Source organism: Coccinella septempunctata, chromosome 6 (assembly GCF_907165205.1).
Source record: "Coccinella septempunctata chromosome 6, icCocSept1.1, whole genome shotgun sequence".
NCBI classification, from domain to species: domain Eukaryota; kingdom Metazoa; phylum Arthropoda; class Insecta; order Coleoptera; family Coccinellidae; genus Coccinella; species Coccinella septempunctata.
The window spans coordinates 17,609,800-17,631,023 of NC_058194.1; the positions used below are offsets into that span (position 1 = coordinate 17,609,800).

A 21,224-nucleotide genomic window follows, 5' to 3' on the forward strand; every position below is an offset into this window, starting at 1 on the left:
ACGAATTTTTGCTATCACAAGAATAATTTACGAACATCATACTTTCTAATTACATTTCTTACAGCTCTTTCTCATTAAGAGATGTTGTAAGATATGTAATGTTGGGTAGTTGTGGATAGTTATTGAAATGATGCGATCAATACATGCACTTTCGAGCTATTCATCTTTGAAATGAGTATTCCAGTATTCGCAGCTCCTACATTCCTAGCACCAATTTTGTTTTTTGCGTTATGTTTTATGTTTATTCGAGTTAATAATCTACAGCATTTATTCAGGTGCATAATTTGTAAATACAGAAAGATTTGATCGAAGTTCGAATGCTTTTTCGAATTAGAAGAAAAAAATTAATACCTACATAAATTTTTGTTCAGTTGTATATATTTCTCCGAAAAAACATAAGGAGGTGGTACAAATTCTTGAATGAAATACGAAAAGGTTAGACACCTTGAGGCCATGTAGGCTCATGAGCTGAATAAGTGGAAAAACTATTGGAAATTGCAAGGAAAAAATACGTAGGCTTTTTAGGAATACTCAAAAAGTTGAGATCTATTGAGTCAAGATTGTACCCTCAACTCAACGTAACATCAAAAGAAGCGAGATCTGGCCTGACCTTCAGCACTGATCTGTTGTACGAGAAAACTCAGACCTTAATAATGAATGTCTTGATCAATTAACCGATTTTGAATTATGATACTTGAAGTTGTTGACCGGACATCTTATCATAGAATTTCTTTCAGTTGCAGATTCCATTGGAAATATTTGCTATTAGATTTTCTTGAAGCAAACTTACTGCGAACTGCCATCAAAGGAGTTTCTACATGAAACTTTGATGAAAGCTATGTGGAAAAGCATCGAAATGGATAAATCTGAACTTCTTCAAGTTCGGATATCAGACAGTTTTCGACATTCGCATTTTAGGTTGATTTTTATGAAGGCTACTTATTTCATATTTATGGTCTCTCTACAGTTCATTGTCTTATGTACGATAAAATGTATAAACACCTGACAAAACCATTTTTTTTTCATTAGGTACAGTAAAATCGATATGAATGTAAAATATAAACATATATTATTATCATATCATAAATTTATTATCCTGATTATTGAAAAAACCTTCTATTAGGATTATCTCGAGACCTCCTACCTCCTTGGTTCGTTGTCCGGATCATCCTTATCATTATGTTTGGTAAGGGGTTACATTTCACTGCGACCTATTGTCTATTGTCTATTGTATCTCACATCAGAGCTGAGCTAAAAACTGTGTCATCTGCAGCTCACCTTCAAGCTCGAGAGTTCCAAGTTGAATATCTTTGTTTAGTAGATCCTTCCATATCTATATTCCTGATACTTTCGGAGATATTAACGGTTATTCACAAAAAAAAAAAACAGAAACTTGGATCCAATTGAAAAGACAAGGAAAAGATATTTCATACTTTGGGAAGCTGAAATTTTGAGAATAGGTCCCTGAGATCCTGAGTATGAATTTCGCGAAGAAAAACTTGGTTGGTGATACGTATTCTGTCCAAAAATTCTTCTTCGTACCACTCGATACAAAAACGGCTATAAGTTGATTTTTTAAATTGAACACCCTTTATTTTATTTGATATTTTCAGAAAAAATCAAAATAGGCATCTAATGATGTATCATGTTCCTCAATGAAAACCTTATTGTTTGGGAAATAAAGTCAAATTTCTATGACTGTTGAGGGTTTTACAGTGTACCAGTAGAATTACTATCAAGTTAATTCCGTTAGATTCTAAAATCATCGAAGACTCGACTGAAAGTTTTTATATCATTCGTACAAGAAATGTACAAGAAGTTTGTTTGATAAAATTAGCAACCTCCACTTTCATAGAAATTTGACTCTATTTCCGTAACCGTGAGATTTTCGAAAGGGAAACGTATTGTGATTTTCTCTGAAAATATAAAATTAGAAGTAAGGTCTTACATTTGAAAAAGTCGACTTTTTTCCGTTTTTGTATCGAATAAAGAGAAACAGAATTTTGGAACACCCTGTATATCAAAAACCAATTTTGTTCTACCTCGGCATCTCAGGGACATATTTTCCAAATTTCAGTGTGAAATGTCTTTGCTATGCCAATTTCATTGGATCCATATTTTTGACAATTTTTTGTGGAAAACTGTTAATATTTCCGAAATTATCAGGAATGGGGAGAAGGAAGTAGAGAACAACAATACTCAAATGGAAATAGAGAATCCAAAAAAGTTGAAACGAAAAGGGTGTCCCATTTGAAATAACGATGTTTGTAGTTTTTTTACGTATAAGCCACAATGTCCCAATATTGAAAATATTGTAATCAGACAGATCAGAAGCGTCAACCCCCCAGTACCATTATTTTCAGAACAATCTCCAATTCTCCGCCAACATGTAATAGGCCACCCACTGAGGAAACCCTGTATACGAGTAAAATATTCCAAAAGGTATTTCAGCGAGATCATCTTGTTTTCAACAAATCGGCTGTATTGGGCTCAAGAAAAGGATTATAGACCACATAAATGTACTATATCTATCTATAATACTTATACCAATATACAGGGTTAGAATGAATAATTGCAAAAAACGTTTAGGGTCAAAAAATAATGTGCGTTTTTCATATAATTATTTTTTAGCAGCATAGTACAACAACATGAACAAATGTTATGATTATTGTTTTTCTTTTGCAATTTATATGAATATATGAGCGAATCCAAAAGTTCGATGAGATGCAATCAAATATATTCAATTCGGAAATACGATTTATTTCGCAATTTCATCACGTTCGTGTCGTTCGTTCTACCTATTTCAGTATTCTAACAAACGCTCGGAGTAAAATGTGCAAAGCCACCACCTTGGCACAATCCGGATGGATTGATCCCCTTGATATTAATTTCCCCTTTCATTTGAAGAGCCGCGGATTGAACTGCGGAGCCAGGACGCAATTTGAATTCCTCATCGTGCACTAGAATGCAACAATTTCTCAGATTGCTATCGAAAGCTGATGAAAAATTCAGGTGAATGATACGGTGCCCTGAATCCCCCGGCTTCCTATTATTTACATTCAGAGTGGAATATCTCCTTGAAAAATCCCGCAGGAAATCGCTTGGAAACGTCCTCGAAAATGAATAGAGGAACATTCCGTTTTGTATCGTGTCGATGGGGCTTTTCGGCGGAATGCATCGCATTCAGTGGCGAAACGTCGTAAAATTCGGATTCATTCAGTCGAGTGTCGGCGGAGAACGGTTTGGCGGGATTGTCGGGGGCGGCAGCCTCGGTAAACAAAGGTGATGATGATCTCGATAACGAGTTTTATGATGCAGAAGGATCATCGTCTTTCCGATTAAATTAACTTCGTATTCAGTTTTAGGGGCAATTCCTGTGCGGAGTCGTCGACATTCGAATATAGAGATTTACTCTGGGAGAATGTACAGGTGGTTCGCTAAGTTATCGACCATCGCTCTATGTGACACGATCTACACCTTTTGTTGATATATGTTAAGAAAGGATCAAATAAAGTACTATATCTATCTATTTTTATGGAATACTTACAAATCAAAAGTGTTTTTCATGTTGCTAGACATTTCTTGTAAGGCACGACGTGAAAGTAATCAAAAATCGGGAGTTTTTTTACTGTAGTACACCCTAGCTCTATGAAACTTATACCTAACATAAATCTCATTCAACATAAAAATTCAGTTCCATTATTTTAAGTGAAGAATTTGTCGAGGAAGACCTTAGCGTCGATCAATATATCCTCAGAATTCCAAACTTATCGAATTACTACTTCTTCTTCAGCCATCCACCATCCAGTTCTGCCTCTTCCATAGTCTTCCACCTCCCAATAAACACTGATACGTGGAAGTAACGTTGAGTTCTTCAAGTAACGCTACGTTGAGAAACCGACAAAATGTCGTTAGGAAATACGTTTCGTTCTAGTGGTACAGTAACGTAGCTGACAATCTTTTTGGAATGGAAATTCTACGAGAATATAACGTTGCCATTCGATTGAAGTAACGTTGCTACAATACGAAATTTAAATGTTGATTTTAAATAAATATATATTTGCTTTTCTGCCCACCACCCACTAGTCTTGTGATTTCTCCCATTAGCCAACATCATCTCTTTTTTCACACTAGGATAATCTAGACTACCGCAAACATCCATCACCGCCGGGATTCGAACCTGCTACCTCTGGCGTCCTACATCGCTGCCAATGAGACCACTGCACCCTATAGTTTTTATTGTAGTAGTAGAGAATATTCCATTAGCTGAAAGCTACAAAGTTAATCACATCATATTTACAATATATCTATATCAACAGTCATCTGCTCGAATCTATTCTTGATATTACCATTACCAGTCTCTTGAAATGATTCAAATTATAAGCAGATCTCTAACTAATGATAACTTATAGAACGTACTCAATCCATTATAAAAAAGTGATCGGTTTTGCACTTACAATGCCACATACAGGCCATTCATTCTTTTTCAATATAAACTACTTGGCACGACAAGGAAACGTTTCATAATAGTGGCTACAGGAAGGGAACTTTGAGAAAACACCACAGATCCACGTTTCATATTCGTAACTGCAGTAACGAGTTGTTGAATGATTTCGTATACAACGTAGATGTAATGTTTTTTATTTCCTATTGAATATACGTTGAGGAAGTACGCTAAAGAAACGTTACATATTGGTGACTACAGTAACGAGTCGTTGAATGGTATCGTATTCGACATTAATTCAATTTTTCTCACTTCCTATTGAATACACGTTGAGGGTGCACTGAAATTACAACGTTTCATGTTAGTGGATTCAATAACCAGCTTAATCATAAACGTTGATTATATGGGAAATCAACGTATGGTGGAATTAAGGTTTCGAAATAACGTTACAAAATTCAACGAGTAACCTTGATTCAACGTCCCCCACCACATATAAACGTATAATACACGTGTGTGTGTGTTTATTGGGGCTCTGTCTGTCCTTGGATTGTTGTTCCCACTTTCTGCCCCACCGGGCTGAACTGAGGCCTAGTGACCTACTGTTCATCCACTTGTAGTTGAAGAGACTCAAACCCTGAGACACGCAGATAAAAACGTCACAAGTCGACAGAAAAGAGTCCCTCTCACTATAGGAATCGTGGGTGTAGTGTTTCCTAGGTGTGTCATCCTTGACTCTTAAAGGTTGCTGCAGACGAACATAATATGTTCAACTGTTTCATCACTGCTGCTGCACCAGCTGCACAGGAAACAGCCAGTTAGTTCCATTCTATGTAAGTGTTTATTAAACAAATGGCCAGTCATTGCTCCAGTCACTAGATTCAGTTGTTTCCTCTCAAGATCCAGGAGTTTTTTAAACTCAGACACAAGGGACGGTAACTCAATGAGAAGCCTCTACTGCCTGTGGCCACTTCTCGTGCTCCATCCAGAGAAAAATTTTCTGTCTAGTCATTTATTGAAGAAGTTCTTGACAGATATACGACAGATAGGCAGCGCCGGTCGCGGACCAACAAAAGCTTAGCTGGCTCCCCGCTTAGCAAGTATGTCTGCCTTCTCGTTTCCCGGCGTGAGCCGGACACCAGATAACTTTTACAATGTTACCAGCTCTCGCAGAGCCTCCCTGATTTCTCTACTAGGTGTGAGTTAACTGTGACTGTTACAACAAATATAGATGTGTTTACCGGAGTACCCTCTGCGGATATTCTCCAGTGTGCAGGCCAAAACAGCATACAGTTCAGCCTGAACTATGGAACAATCCTTCCCTAGGGGGATGGACAGATTGAAACGAGGTCCCACAATTCCAACTCCAGTCCCTGTGGACATCACAGAGTCATCTGTGAACCAAGTGGCACTTTCAGACACAAGAAGCCTGTTTGGTGCATACCATAGGTCACTGTCAGGAACAATTACTCAGTAGGGTTCGGCGAAGTAGAAGCTGGTGCCTGTGCGGTCCTCTCTATATAGTAGGGATGCGTTGGCATCCTCCACTATCTTGAGAGCCCTTGCGTGCCCCCTGCGCAGACCTCTATCGCGCCATTGTCCCTGTTTTGGTCTATGTCGGCATCTTTTTGTTTCGCGTGGTCTCCATTGTAGCGCCCGGACTGTCCACCTCTCTGGGTGGCCAACTTTACAAAAGTGGCCCATGTAAGTGCTAATTTTCTTGTTGTTTCGTCCCTTTTGTTTTTTTTTTCCAGTATGATGTTTTGTCCAGGTAGATATAGTGAGTAACATCTTCTAGATTTATGTTATCTATTGTAAAATCGATGTTGTGATGGTTCATTAGCTTGGATTCCTGAATATTAATTTTCAGGCCTGTCGTCTGCCTCACTTTCCGTCTGTTCTAAATACTATTCGTTCTCAGAGTGTCGTGAATTCGAACATGCATTTCTGCATTATCATAAATGTCCCTGAGAATGACTGTGCATCTGGTGTTGTCCAGGGCTTCAAGAATACAATGTGTTTCAATGACGTCACATTCCTTGTCGAAATCCGTGAAGACCAGATGGATCGGAAAATTTTTTCAATTAAAATGCATAGGGTTCGTCGATGATAGGTGGTACGTACCATTGCCTTTCCTGAAACTTGCTTGTGTTATAGGTTGGTAGAAGTCGAATTTGTTACATAAACAATTCGATATGATTTTCGTATAAAGTTTGTATAGTACAGATAGCAAACTTATCGGATGATAGTTTTCTATATTGGTTATATCTGTTCTTTTGTACAAGATCACCACTTCTGATTTATACCATGTCTACGGTTTTTTGTCGAAGCAGTTATTCAAAAGTGTGTTTTAACATCTCTGCCACAATACGATCTTCATTCGTACTTTCAACATTCTTCATCTTTTTCAAGGCTTCTCTAATTTCCTCTGTTATTATTTCTGGTATCACTTTGGAACCTGTATTTATTACCCACTCTGAATCCTTGGTGTCGACAGTGGTCTTTCAACTGTATGTAGTTCGGTGTAGAATAATTTATTCAGTACTTGTCATTTCTATATCCCTTTTGTTCTTCAGTTTACTCATTCGTAAATACTACACTTTCACTTTAGCTTCCTTAGCTCGCTAATATTACCGTTTTTTCCTATGCTGCTCAAAATTGTGTTTGTTCTGTTTTTCTTAAAATCTTTGCTGATTTATTCAACCTTAATGGCATTCTTGACGGAACAAAATTTTAGATACCAGTCCAAGAATTCCAAAATTTTCAGTAAAGAAAATGTACTCGAAGCATCAGCCCTTGGTAAAAGGATCTCACTAGCAAAATTATCGTGAAAAAAAGTTATTCCATTTGAAAAAACCAATTTACTTGCTAGGTAGGAATGTTTAAGGATATTAATATCGAATGAACTGCTTGAATTCATAAGGATACTCATAAATACCATTGGTATTTATGGTATTTGCAATTATTATGTACTAGTATTACTAGGAATGTTGTAAATAGATCCATTCATAATAGACTACAAAAAAAAGCTTGAACGTGAATTATCTCTATAGTAAACTAGAGTTACTATAGTGAAATTAAACACCTTCATATCATGGAGCTGCTGCCTTATTTTCTAGGTTGAGTAATGAGGTGGAGGCAAAATCTTTACTTTTTCTATATATTTTTTATAACCAGGATAATTTCAACATTTCACAAGGAGTATTGCTCTTCCACCGTGTATCTTCTTCCGACAACTATGAAAAACTGCAGATACAATCAAAAAGTGTAGTGCTCCGCTTGGTTATGCAGACTCTCTTCTCTACAGATTAAGCTCAAAGGGGCCCAGGCAATATGCAACATTTTATCGGCAGAGATCCAACGTACCCGTTTCCCATTTCTAATAATATCCCCATCTCTTTCCGAGTTCAATCCAAGAAAAGCATCCGACAAATCTTTCGTATATATTACCAAAAACGGATGGGGGCATTCATTTTCCATCGGTGTGAGAATATAGGGCTCTTGCGAGATGTATACGCGCCCTGTAATATGAGCCGCGAGGATTGTGTACAGAAATTCGTATCCGCTCCCTGAAAATCGATCAAGCTTCTTTCCTCCCCTTTTTAGGAAGCCAACAAGTGAAAACGGAATTGGTACGGATTATGGTTTACGATCCTAGAAATTCTCATTTCTGTTGGATGTTATTCAACGAGTGGGTTCAGGTCTGGATGATTCATGTGCAACCGGCAACGCTTTTTAGGTTTGGGAAGGTTAAGTGAATATGAGAATATGTGAATGGAAAATGTTACGGGAGTTTTCTCTGAAAACGGTCGAGTTCTCTTTTTAGAAATGAGCAATTTCCTGAATATCTTGAGAGGGGTGAATTCTGCACATACCCAGGACATTATTGATAATATGATTTTTTTTAAGAATGGAATCCTAATCACATAATGAAATAGTGATGTTTCTGAACCGAGGAGATCACTGTTAGTTTCAGTAAAAATTCCTAAAATTTCATTCTCCTAAGGGTAAGTATACTCTATTCACTTCTATTTCAGAACTCGGTTGACCATGAATTAATTTTCTCAACTTTGTGTAACTAGAACAGAGTTTGATTGGCACTCATGAAATTTCGTTAATGTCATAACGCCGCTGCCACAACTAATATCAATTAATATTACAAAAAAGCCGAATGTCATTGAAAAAGGGGGAACACAGGGTTTCAGGAAGTGTTATTCAGAATTCAGGTCATTTAAAAATACGTAACCCTTATTTCTACAACATATCAGACGGTGGCGAACATATTCAATGTATTCATATATAATGTTTTATTAGAATCTAAACGACTTATATTTTACCTGAATGATTCCTCAAGTAGGAGGATTTTGAATAAAGAGGATGACAAAGAATTTCCTTCTATTGGGAGACCTTAAAAAGTGGTGGCATTAGAGAATTTTATTTTAGGGTGAACGAATGCTAAAGGATTTTCGATTAATGTCATCGTAGAATACATAATTTCCAGAAAATTAATATTTCTATTTTTCATTTCACTTGTCCTATACATTTTGAGTGTCGTAAGGATCAATAAATATATAATTATCATTATTATATCAAAGTTTTGAAAATAAACAGCCGTAAATATGAGCCAGTTGACCTGTTAATTATTAATCAAGTGAAATTTTTGTTTAATGGCGAAGTTCCTCTTGCCTTGAAACTTCCTTCAAATATTTTGACGTCCATTGATGCAAGATTTTGTTAAAGAATTTAACATTCTTGTAATTATCTGTTATTTCCATGCATTTTCCATGCAAATCACTAGATATCGTATATCTTCAATCAGTGTGTATGAACGTCAATTATGTTCGTCACCTATTTTCGACTTCATATTTTTCGAAGTGATTCGACATTGTGATAAAATACGTGATTACTTAGAATTTTAAGTATAACGGACAATATAGCGCTGATTTAAAACCCAAAAATGATATGACTAGCGTCATAACCTCAAATTTTCGTAGGTACTATTTAGAGCGCAAAGTGTCAAATTTCCGTGGCCAACCGAGTTCTTAAATAAAAGTGAATGGAGTAGTTAAGACCACCATTCTGATCATCCGGCATAGAGAACAAGGCCAAATAACTCACAAATACCTTGAGTAGTTTCCCCGTATAATTTCAGGGTTTTCTGAGAGAATATGAATGCTGCAATGAAGTTATGAAATAAATCATTGCAGTTCACGTGACTGAAAAACATAACATCAGAAAATTATCCATAACCATACACCTTAAAATTTCAGGCAATTCAACTTCAAGTATTCTACTGAAGCTGCCTTTGAAGCACTGGCCCATCAACACTCTTTTCTTTTTCGAATTTGAAATTCCATCAGGAATCGATAACAACATGCCGATAAACCGAATGGAAATCGTTGTTTATTGTCATGAATTCTCAGCCGCTTTTATTAAATCCCGTTCGGTGTGCCATAAAACGTTGGCACTTCGAAAAAAACGGACGTATAATGAAAACAAATATTGACGATTTTCGGGGAAATAGGGCGGAACATAAAATTCCATCAGCCGTGAGCGGATATTTTCATTGTAAGCAGTATGGCAATTTTCCACAAATATTATGAGTGCATTATTTTTATCAGAGTTAGATTATCATTTTCGAATTCTCCCTTCAGCTTTTATCGAAAAGTTTGAGATGGCTTCTGAATTTTACTGTCGTTTATATGATTGAAACGTATATCAAACATCGTATAAGTTTTATTTTATCATGTCCTTGCAACTTGCGCAAGAGACCTCCATTGTTGGACGCATAAAATGAACTGAACTTAGTTGAATTACCAACAAAGAATAAAGACAGATTTATATGGATTTTAAACACTCATCCGTAATAAAGTTTGAGAGTAAGGTTAATGAAGTTCTATCTTTTGTACTAAGAATTTTAAACTAAGAAATAACAATTAAATTGAGAGTGATTAAATTATCATAATATGTGAAGCAAACAACCCTTATACAGGGTGTGTCTGAATGACACTGAAAAAATGAAAGGGGTGATGTTTTGAGAAAACAACGATCAGTTGTTAAAATTTTTGTAGAATACCTCAGAAACCTCAATCTTTTTATCAATTATGATGATTTTTGCTGATACAAGTTGTGCTACACTATTCAACTCGAAACTGGGAGAATTATTTCCATGTTTTTTCAGAAAACAATGGATAAGATCTGGTAGAAGGGATGAAGGAACGAAAATGAGACATAAAAGCGAACTAGACCATGCAGAACCCCTGTTCTCTCGTATACGACACATAAGACGTTTCAGTAAACTTCTTGTATGAATACGTGATTCGGCAGAAAGAAAAATAAAATATTTTACTGCGTCGTCGAACATGGCCCTCTTCCGCTCCAATCCGAGATATGTTCATAGATGGTCCATATGTCTTTTATTGGGTTGATTTCGGAATCATGAATAAAATATATGGAAATATAATTTTTACAACACTTGCTGACCGGACTATAAAGAGGGCAGCGTCTGCGAAATTCTTCTCTTACTGAAATTCAGCAGCAGGAAAATTTTATATCTCGTCGATAGTGCTAGAACACCTGCAGTTATGCAGCAGTATTTCCCGAGAAAACTGGTCGATGAGCGAATTGTTGAAGATAAATAATATACAGAATGGTTTTTAGAGATTCTCCATATAATTATAATGATACTGAAGATGAATTTAATGCCATAGAAAAAAGGTTTGTGTTGTTGTTTATTCTGAGAGAGAAGATATTTATTGCTTCAGCAAATGGTTCACTACTTACATCCTTCTTCATGTTTTTTATTGCAAGGACGGCTCCAGTGGGTGGCCATGGTTTCCTCTTTTTTTTCGAATATCGCGAAATGATTTTATTTTCCTTCTTGAATATGAATGAGTTGCAAAGTAGTTTTCTTTCAAACATAAAGCATATATTACAATTATAAAGATATATCTATTCATTTCATATCAACAAATATCTTGCAGAATAGGGAATACTCCATCCGACGAAAATGATGTATTTTTTATGAAATATCTTTGAATCGTCACATTTTGAAATAACCATTTCAACCGTCTCAAAAAAAAAATGAGAATTAAAAATGGGTATTTGAAATTTCGTTTCGTTTCTATTGCACAAGTTTGCAACATCGACTGAAATATGCGTTGATAATAAAGGACAACAAATACACTCTCTTGATGAGATAGACAAAGATGGCTGTCTATGAAGTGATGAACGAGGTAAAATTTCATGGGATTTTTATGGCCGGTCAGTGAGTACGTGCCTTATGATGGCTGCAAATCAACAGCTGTTATTTTGTAAACAAGCCATTGTTCTTTTCATTTTGTGGTAGGCGCTGTTGCCAAATCGTAAACTAGAAACGAAGCGACTTAAATTTTAAAACCTCATATTTGAAGAATGATTTTGAATAGTTTTCGCGGTTCATTTGAAAAATTCATGAATGAAACTCATTATTATTCAGTTTAAACCTGCATATGCTGTGATAACCTAAATTGAGGAGAATTCCCCTTTACAAATATGAAATTATAGACTCAACCCTACATAATTCCAGGAACTCCCACTGCAACGACCAAGATAAAATTTCGAGATATATTACTACAAGAGTTGCTCTTTCGGAATATTTATCACATTTAGATCTCCGATAATTTTTCTGGGAGATACGCGTGTGGAAACTTGACCTTCGAGAAACTCTCGAAAAAGTGAGGCCATTTAAAAGATTTTCAAGATCGAACAATTGCACCAAGCTTGATGAAATTCCGAGATTGGTTATTTGAAGAGTTGCTCTTTCGAAATATTTATCACATTTAGATCTACGATGATTTTCCTGGGATAAATGAGTATCGAAAGTTGGCCTTCTACAAATTCCCTAAAATATTGGGTCAATTGAAAAACGGAGATCGATGAAATTCCGAGATTTGTCACTAGAAGAGTTGCTCTTTCGGAATAATTATCACACTTAGGCCCGGTTGCTTAGTTCAGGATCAAGCCGAGATTTAAGTTGATCTTACATCAACCTGACAGCGTTGAACAGAACGGTTAAATTAAACAACGAACAACTTGAATCTTGGCTTACTCCTGAAGCCAGATCTACGATGATATTTCTGGGAGATACGCGTGTCAAAAATTGTCTTTCGAAGAATCCCGAAAAAGATGGGATCTGTTGAAAATTCGTCAAAAGCTAACGGTTGCACAAAGAAGAAATTTCGAAATTTATTATAAGAAGAGTACCTTTTCAGTACATGTATCACATTCTTAGATCTACGATGACTTTTCTGGGAGATACGCTTGTTGAAAGTTGACCTTCGAAGAATTCCCAAAAAGATAGGGCCAGTTCAAAATTCCACAAGACCAAACTATTCCACCGGACTAGATGAACTTTTGAAATCACTAAAAGAGGCGCTCTTTGAGAACTTGGGAGAATTATTTTTTCGAATACAGAAAAATGATTATATTTCCCCCTTCAAAGAAATTTTATTTCAAACATGTAGTTTGAATAGTATTACAATTATAAAGATATACCAATTCTATATCAACAAACACCTCAAAGAATTTCAGATATAAAATTATGGTCCCCCCAAAATCACCCCTGGATCCGCCACTGGTTTATTGTGCAGTAAAATGGGTTTTAAGTGAAGAAAATATTGAAGGTATTGAAATATGATGATATTGAAATGATTTATATAAGGCTATTGTGCTAGAGTTAAAAGTCATGGAGAAGTATGTGATAGATATCCTTAATCATTTGAATCCTGGAAAAAAACCATATCGTGGTTAAGGTTAACTGAAATTTCAACATTTTAATACAACTGGAATAGTAAGAATTTTGCCAAAAATTGGAAGATCGCGAAATCCATACGACGAAACTATGAGGCAATCTATTTAGACCTAGAGAAATCACTTGAAATTCCAATTTCCACAACAAATTTTTCATAGTATATCTAAGTTGACGTTCAGTAGAGAACTGTGAATTGATTCATTTCTCGTTTTATCAAATTATTTCAATATTTTCACATTTTCACGTTACACGGCGTCTCACTTGAATTAAAAAATTTGAAAATAGTACAGGTGGAACAAGAAGTGCAGGGTGGACAAAATTCGTTGTCGACTGAGGGGATATCGAGAACTATAAGAGCTGAAAAAACGGATGATACATTCTTTGGGTCTTATTTCTTGACTAATCCAAATCTGCGAAAAAAATTGGCCTGTCATTACTAGATTTTCACTTTATGAAGAAAAATTTAAAAATTGCCATTTTCTATAGTGCTGAATTATTCACTCGTTTCAACTCGTACTCGAACATAGACATAGAGACATGGACTGAGCAATGTCAGCATGAAATTGGCTTTTTTTATAGAAAGAGAGAAATGATGGTCGGGCATTTACCTTCTCTTTTTTGTTCACATAGAGGTGAGTGTGGACCAATCAATATTCTAGAAAGAGACAACTGCATTCCCGACGTGCGTTTCTCTCTGTCACTTTTTTTGACCGTATTTCATGCATAGATAGAAAGGGAAGGCACAGTCCATGTCTATATGTCTATGTACTCGAATTACCGATTGTCAGTTCACTTTTTCTATGCATCTATTCCTAATTCAGCATTATTGAAAATGGCAATTTCTCAATCTTTGTTCATAACTCCAAATTAGTCCAAATCTAGAACTGATAGGACGGTTCTGTTTCCAGATTTGGATTACTCAAGAAAAAATAGCTTGAGAATGTGTCCTCCGTTTTTTTCTAGCTGCTATAGTTTTTTAATAATAATAATTATAATGGGAGATTCAAGATCCTCTCAGTAGGCAACGAATTTCATCAGGTACGCTATAAACTTTCATAAATATTATTCCTCTCGTTCTGAAGATATTAAATTGCTTCTATAGGTACTTCATTCACCCACGTATAAATAAAGACTAATTTTGATAATTGATAAACCTGTGTCTTCTAACTAAAAGCAATTCAAAAGCGTTGATTCAAACCAAATAGAAATAGGTATTTCTCTAACAAGATATTTAGTTTGAATTAAGCTTAGTCTGGATGATTGTCCATTAAATCAAAATTATTGAAATACCCGTGTCATCAATTTCGAGGAATGTATAAAACTTTATAAAGCCCACTTGAAACGCCAACTGAAATTGGAAATTCACCCCAGGTTGGAACAGCCGAGATATACGACTATGGTTGAACTAGCTGGAATTGTACAACTTCCAAATCCGAAGTTGTTGAATATAATTTTTATGCAGACCATTTCATGTTCGAGAACTCTCGCTTACTCCACCTCCATATTTGCTATGAGGGCGTAATTTATTATGGTAATCACAGTTCTATGTGGAAGCTCGAAAAAGAAACAAATCGTAAATGACTCGATTTTACTTCTCTGCTTTGTTTAATGTTCCTTGAAGTATGGTTCTTTGAACCTCTGCGAATTCAGCCATAATCAGGGGGTGAAAAGTTGGAAGTGATATTTCATATAGAGGGTGTAACATAAGTGCTTTAAAATATTCAAGTGACGTATTCCTGAGATAATTTTGGGAAAAAAGTCTATAGATATAAACTTGTTACCAGAAATGCTTCATTTCGGAGATACAGAATGTTTACAGCAACTTCACTTAGCGCCCTAGGAGCTTAGTACAACATGCATCGATATAGAAAATATTGTGAATTTCTCAAAAACGATCACCTCCAGCCATGTGGAGGAATTGTACATTTTTTACTTTAAAAGGTGAGGGACTAAGGTTTTTTTCATAAATAGAACCAAAAGTGTACTGTCAAAAATGTTAGGGTACTTTGAAATAAATAATGACGCAGCAGCGCCTTCTAAATGTTGCATGAAATTTAAAACGAAATTTTGATTCTCCACGTCAAATACATAAACCTAGACTACCAAACTTCGTGCGAGCAACTAATTTTTTCCAAAAGTTATTTTGAAAAAGCGAATAAAAAAATTCAATTTCAACTCCCTATGTCTCCGAAAAGAAGCATTTTCGGACAAAATTTTTATACAGGTTGAGTCTTTGACTCGTACAAATATTTCAACAGTAAATTCTTGAGGTAAAAAAACACTTTCCGTACCATTTTTTCCGATTTGGCCCTGATAAAAAGATATAGCAATAGATACAGCTACTCCTGAAAAAACAAAATTATCTTCAGAATAACTAGCTAAATCTGTGACACTACACATCTGTTAATCTTTCAAACAGAGTGGTATTCAGCCAAAATACCCAATTTTTCAAATTTCACAGATAGGTAGCTACTTTTTCATTTTTGAACATCCAATTACTCGAAAACGGCGCATTGTACGAGAAAATATGAGGAACACTTTTATTTTACAAAACGTTGAACTATTCATTAGATAGCGTCCAACTTAGTTTCAAGAGTTGGGTTTTCTGAATTTGTTGTATTTTTATGGTACCTACATAATTTTCATAATGAGAAATCAGTAAGACGTGGGTGATATCTTGTGTTTGAAAAAGATTAATCAAAGAAATACAAAATTATATTCCGAAAATCATTTCATTCCCTAAAACCGTTTTTGAGATAGAACTAAGAATATCATTTTTTATGGTTTTTCAACAGCCGGTATCTTTTGAACTGAGTCGATTCGGAAAAAATGGTAAAAAAAGTGTTTCTTTTGACCTCAAGAATCTACTGTTGAAATATTTGTACGAGTCAAAGACTCACCCTGTATAGACCTTTTTTCTTAAAATTGTCTCAGGAATTCTTCACTTTTAGAATTCAACGTATTTACGTTATACTCTGTATTTTCATAGGCTGATTTGAGACATTCTAGAATGATTATAATAACTTCATTTCGCACAACTTTCGTATGATTTGAATTTTTGCTATTTTATTTGCGATTCATGTGAGAATGAATATGGAAATATGGAAAGCCCGAGCCTAAAATGAAAGGATTATCAATGGTTATACCACGAGTGCTAGCATCACTTTTGATAGTACTTTTTTCAGAAATCAAGGGGATGAAATTCCTTGTTTTCAACATGAGCCCGCAAGAACAAAGATTTTCCTAGAAGTAGTTTGAAGTTGCTTTGATGTTGATTCCCATGTTTTACATGACAACATCTGTTGGATCAGCTAGTTTCATACATCATACCTACATATAAAAAACTAGTTGATTAGAAGGAATGCATATAACCCAGCAAAATCATTTCTCTTCGTTATACGAACAATAAAATGCAATCACTTAATAACAAAGCATGAACAATTTCATGGATTGATGAAATTGTGTCGAAAATCAATTCAAACCGATGGATTCATTTAACCAGTTCGAGACCGACAGTGGATGGAGCGCTTGTTTGGAAAATGCTTCACCTCTATTTGCTTGTTTTTGCGTAAATAATTTTGCGGAAGTAGTTGAAAATGTTCGCTGGATAGCAGAGCCATGTACAAGAGTTTGCAGGCCACTACAGTTTAATTGATAAACCCGAAACTGGTTCGAAAAACGATAAATTGAATTGTTGATTATTCTCTATTCAACTCAGATCGTTATAACAATGTATATTTGCACTAGATGATTAATAATTCTTTCTGACGGTCAGTTAGTACGAACAACTTTTGGTTCATCTCTTTGTCTGTTCCAACAAATAAAGAACATACATAGGTCATTCTCCCTGGTTATTCTGTGATTTTTGTTGTGGGTGTTTTGAACTGTTGTTGCGGGGTGTATGTGTAATACAAGGTGTAATATATTCAGATAAGTTTTTCCTTCTATACTAGTGAGAATATTTTTCTAATATCACTATCGTAAGAAGAAACTGTTGAGTTCTGATCACACCTATTGAAATTGAAAAGGAAATCATGGAACAAAAATCAACGTATATCTCAATAATTTTGTTAGTTCTTTCAGCTGTAATGAGAAAAGTATATTTTTGTCGGACAACATGTTTTTTTATATTTTTTGTACTGATTTAATTTTTGCTGTTTCAGAAATATGAAAATAACTTTTCCGCCGACCTCTTAATAATAGCACTGTTCAACGTACACGAAATCAGCTGTTAATGGACCCTTTCATTGGTTAATTTCCTATTAATACATTATTGTCATGGATAATCAAACATAGAAGTATTCAGCAGCTTCCCAAATAATCATTTCATTTGTATGTCGCATTGATTTTCGTAGAACCTAGCGGGTGAATTGAGAAGAGATGAATTGTGGAGGTTGCAGAAAAATGATGGTTAGAGAGTAATCAATATATCTATGTACTACAACTCCAGCTTTCACCAACTACACACATTTTTTAACAGATATTATAGGGAACGTTATCAATGTGATTTACTCAAAATATCATTACTCGAATATGCCCTCTATGGACTTCTCGAATTGTTCGATCGGCCGCATAAATATCAACATTCCGATATGAACATAGAAAATTTATATGGTGTCAAATTTGACTAGGTATCGATAGAAAATTTTTGCAGTCGTGAATTCACATTCAATTCAAAATGCGGTCGACGGAAAAATTTTGTAATCAACTCTTTTATTAATTGAGCGATTAATGATCTCGAACATTAAACGTTAAAATATCTCAATCATTAATCGCTTTCATTATTAACCTAGTTGATTAAATAACTATTTCGGGGCAAAATATGATTCATTTCACATGTGAAATTGTGTATTATTAGAAAACACATGATTTTTAATGCCGTCATCTTTTATAAAACTCAGAAACTCATATGAATATAAATGCATGATGAGTAGCTTTCTTTTGAGGAAAGCTGAGGCAAATATATTGGAGAATTTATGGATCCAGCTCGGAAAAAGAATTGTTTCGGAAATAGGATTTCTCGATAATCCCTCTGAGTATATATAGAGTGATTCTTTGACTCGTACAAATATTTTAACAGTAGATTCTTGAGGTCAAAAGAGACTTCCTTTCTTACCATTTTTTCCGAATCGGCTTGGTTAAAAAGATACTGTTGAAAATCATAAAAAATGTAAAATGTAATTTTTAGTTCTATCTCACAAACGGTTTTTTCGAATGAAATGAATTTCGGAATATAGTTTTTCATTTATTCGATGAATCTTTTTCGAACACAAGATATCTCCACGTCTTTCAGTTGTCTCAGTATGACCATTTCGTACCATAAAATACCAAAAATTCGATGGACTCAACGTTTTGTAAAATAAAAGTATTCTTCATATTTTCTCGTACAATGCGCCGTTTTCGAGTAATTCGATGTTCAAAAATTTAAATGCATTTGGGAAATTTGTAAAATTGGCTATTTGGCTGAATACAACTCTGTTTGAAAGATCCACAGATGTGTAGTGTCACAGGTTCAGGTAATTATTCTGGAGGTAATTTTGTTCTTCGTGGGGTGGCACAGCTCCTTATGATAAAGTTATCATAACCTTTTACCTTTAGTAAAAAAAAAAAGTAAAAAGGTTATATATCTTCTTATCAGGGGCGAATCGGAAAAAATTGTAGGTGAAGAAAGTGATTTTGACCTCCAAAATCTACTGCTAAAATATTTGTAAGAGTCAAAGACTCCCTCCGTAAAAATCGAAGAATACCTCAGGTAAACGTCACCCATAATCTAGATTGTTAATGAATGCACCAGCTGAGAGTCCTTCTGAATTGATAACGAGTAAGTTCACCAACTTTACTTCCCTTGAAACAGAATATTTTGGTTAGGTCATACTCCATCCAACTCACGTATTTGTCACGAATGCATCATCAGATATTCCGAATCAATATTGCATCCGTATTGGGGCAGACCAGCTGGAAATGAAATGTGTCCATGTCCTTGCATCGATCCACAGAATTATATATTTTTTTGGAGGCGACAGTAGAGGGAGTAGTTTTACCTAACAAAAGTTGAGTTTAACGGTGAAATAATTCCTGATTTCTGCAGAAGAATGCCTCGTTCTCGAATTATAGGGTCAGAAATATTATCTGTGCGTCAAGAATCTTCTGGTGATTTTGGAAAAGGCTTACTCCCGTCGTTAGAAATCCCTTAGAATGCCTTAGGATAAATTTAAGCGTCCTTTAACTTAAAACGACGCTTAGTTACTCCTTTGAAGCAGCACTGGTGCAAAGGGGCCTTATAAATTTATAATATTCAAACTCTCTCGACTTACACTGACTGAAATACACAAGACGCATGTAAAGTGAAGGACAACGAATCCGAAGACAACAACTGGGATTAGGGAGTGGAGTAACAGAAAATAATTCGGAAACTACTTTATAGATTAGGTGTTACATTATTTTTATTTGGAGGACAACTTTCCTTTTGGCGCAGAGGAATATAAAATTCTGTTATCTACTCCATCCTAATTCATCAAACTTCAAACGAATAATACATCCACAATTTTCAAAAATTAAAACTCATTTATCATCCTTTGTGTATTCATATCGTTACCTTGTGTGCTGAATGTAATAAAACTGACACAAATATTACAAAGCTAAAAATAAAAATTCATCCTTTGGCGTATGTAATTTTATTTCAGGGTGGAAAATTTAATTCCGTCCAATCTACTGTACTCTCACGTCGCGTGTCGTGTGTATGGCACAAACCTTAAACACAAAAAATGGTTGATATCCTATGTTTTTCCAAATCTGCTTCCATTCTTCAAACATTGTTATTTCAGTATAAACTCAGAGATCTTGGAAAATTCATAGTTAGTACAATGAGATACTTAAAAAAAAATGCTTTTGAGCCTACTATACATAGGTATGTAACGTGCGTTAACAGGTAGTTAGGAAATGCCAAAATTATAATGGCGAATAACATCTCAACGGTGAAAATTTCCGGAAGGTTAAGAATTGTTTTTTGTACCTTGCTACTGGTTGCTCGTTGTAAATAATGAACCTAAATAAAAATTGAGTATGAAGGAGCAGCGGGATATAATATTTACATAACGAACGCAATACGTTCATTCCCCAAGTACATGAATAATTTTGATGTATAAAATACACAAACCCTATCTCCATAATGCTCTTTGATGTACAACATAGCGGGTAATATTTATAAGACGGATTGGCGGGACAATACGCGTTCAGCAAAACAAACACTGTTCGGAGATAATGGAAAGATGCGGAAAGGAGATATTTCTGAGTTTATCAGCTAGAAAGGAGGTTTCTTTGTTTGTGTTTGCTTAATGGAATCGGCGTACTAGCGCAATGTTGTACGCCACTTCTGCATTGTCATATTTTACGTCTTCAAGTCGTATATGCAATTTAGTAGGATAATATCAGTGTGTCAATAACTATCACGAATGATGTGGAATGAGAAAAGCCGCAATTTTGCGAATTGGTGTATTCTCTTCGTAAGATCTTCTGAAATCTGTCGACTTCCGTTTGTATCATTATACAGATTATACAGGGTGTTTTCAGAGGTGATGCTTTGTTGACAGGAGGTAGACCTCATCAAAATAAATCAGAAGTCATGAATATGATATTGTAACGTTCTCAGGGTTAACTTAATTGACATTAATTTAAATACAATTTATTCACACACTTATTATTTTAATTTCACTACTTTGCACTTTGTTACTCTCCGGTAATTCTAACTCCCTGACTGGGGTCTACCATGCGTATCTTTTATTTCCATACGCCACAGTTCGAGAGCTTTCCGACACCAGCTGGAGCCGTCGCAATGTTTTCAACCGATGGCAGGGACGTATTCATGGATGCAGACGTTACAATATGATGTTATAATAAAGGAATTTAGTGAAAATACGAATACGGGACTGACAATTCTCAAGATAAATTCCATGGCTTCATGGATGCTCCGAGAACAGCTTTGCTTCTTTTTAC

General features: G+C 35.2%; 1 protein-coding gene across 1 annotated transcript in view; it reads right to left on the reverse strand.

The window, feature by feature from the left end:
- The window catches only part of LOC123315983 (protein O-mannosyl-transferase TMTC1-like), a 443,528-nt gene that overhangs the window by 542 nt on the left and 421,762 nt on the right, over positions 1-21,224 (reverse strand). The gene's annotated exons all lie outside the window — the stretch shown is intronic.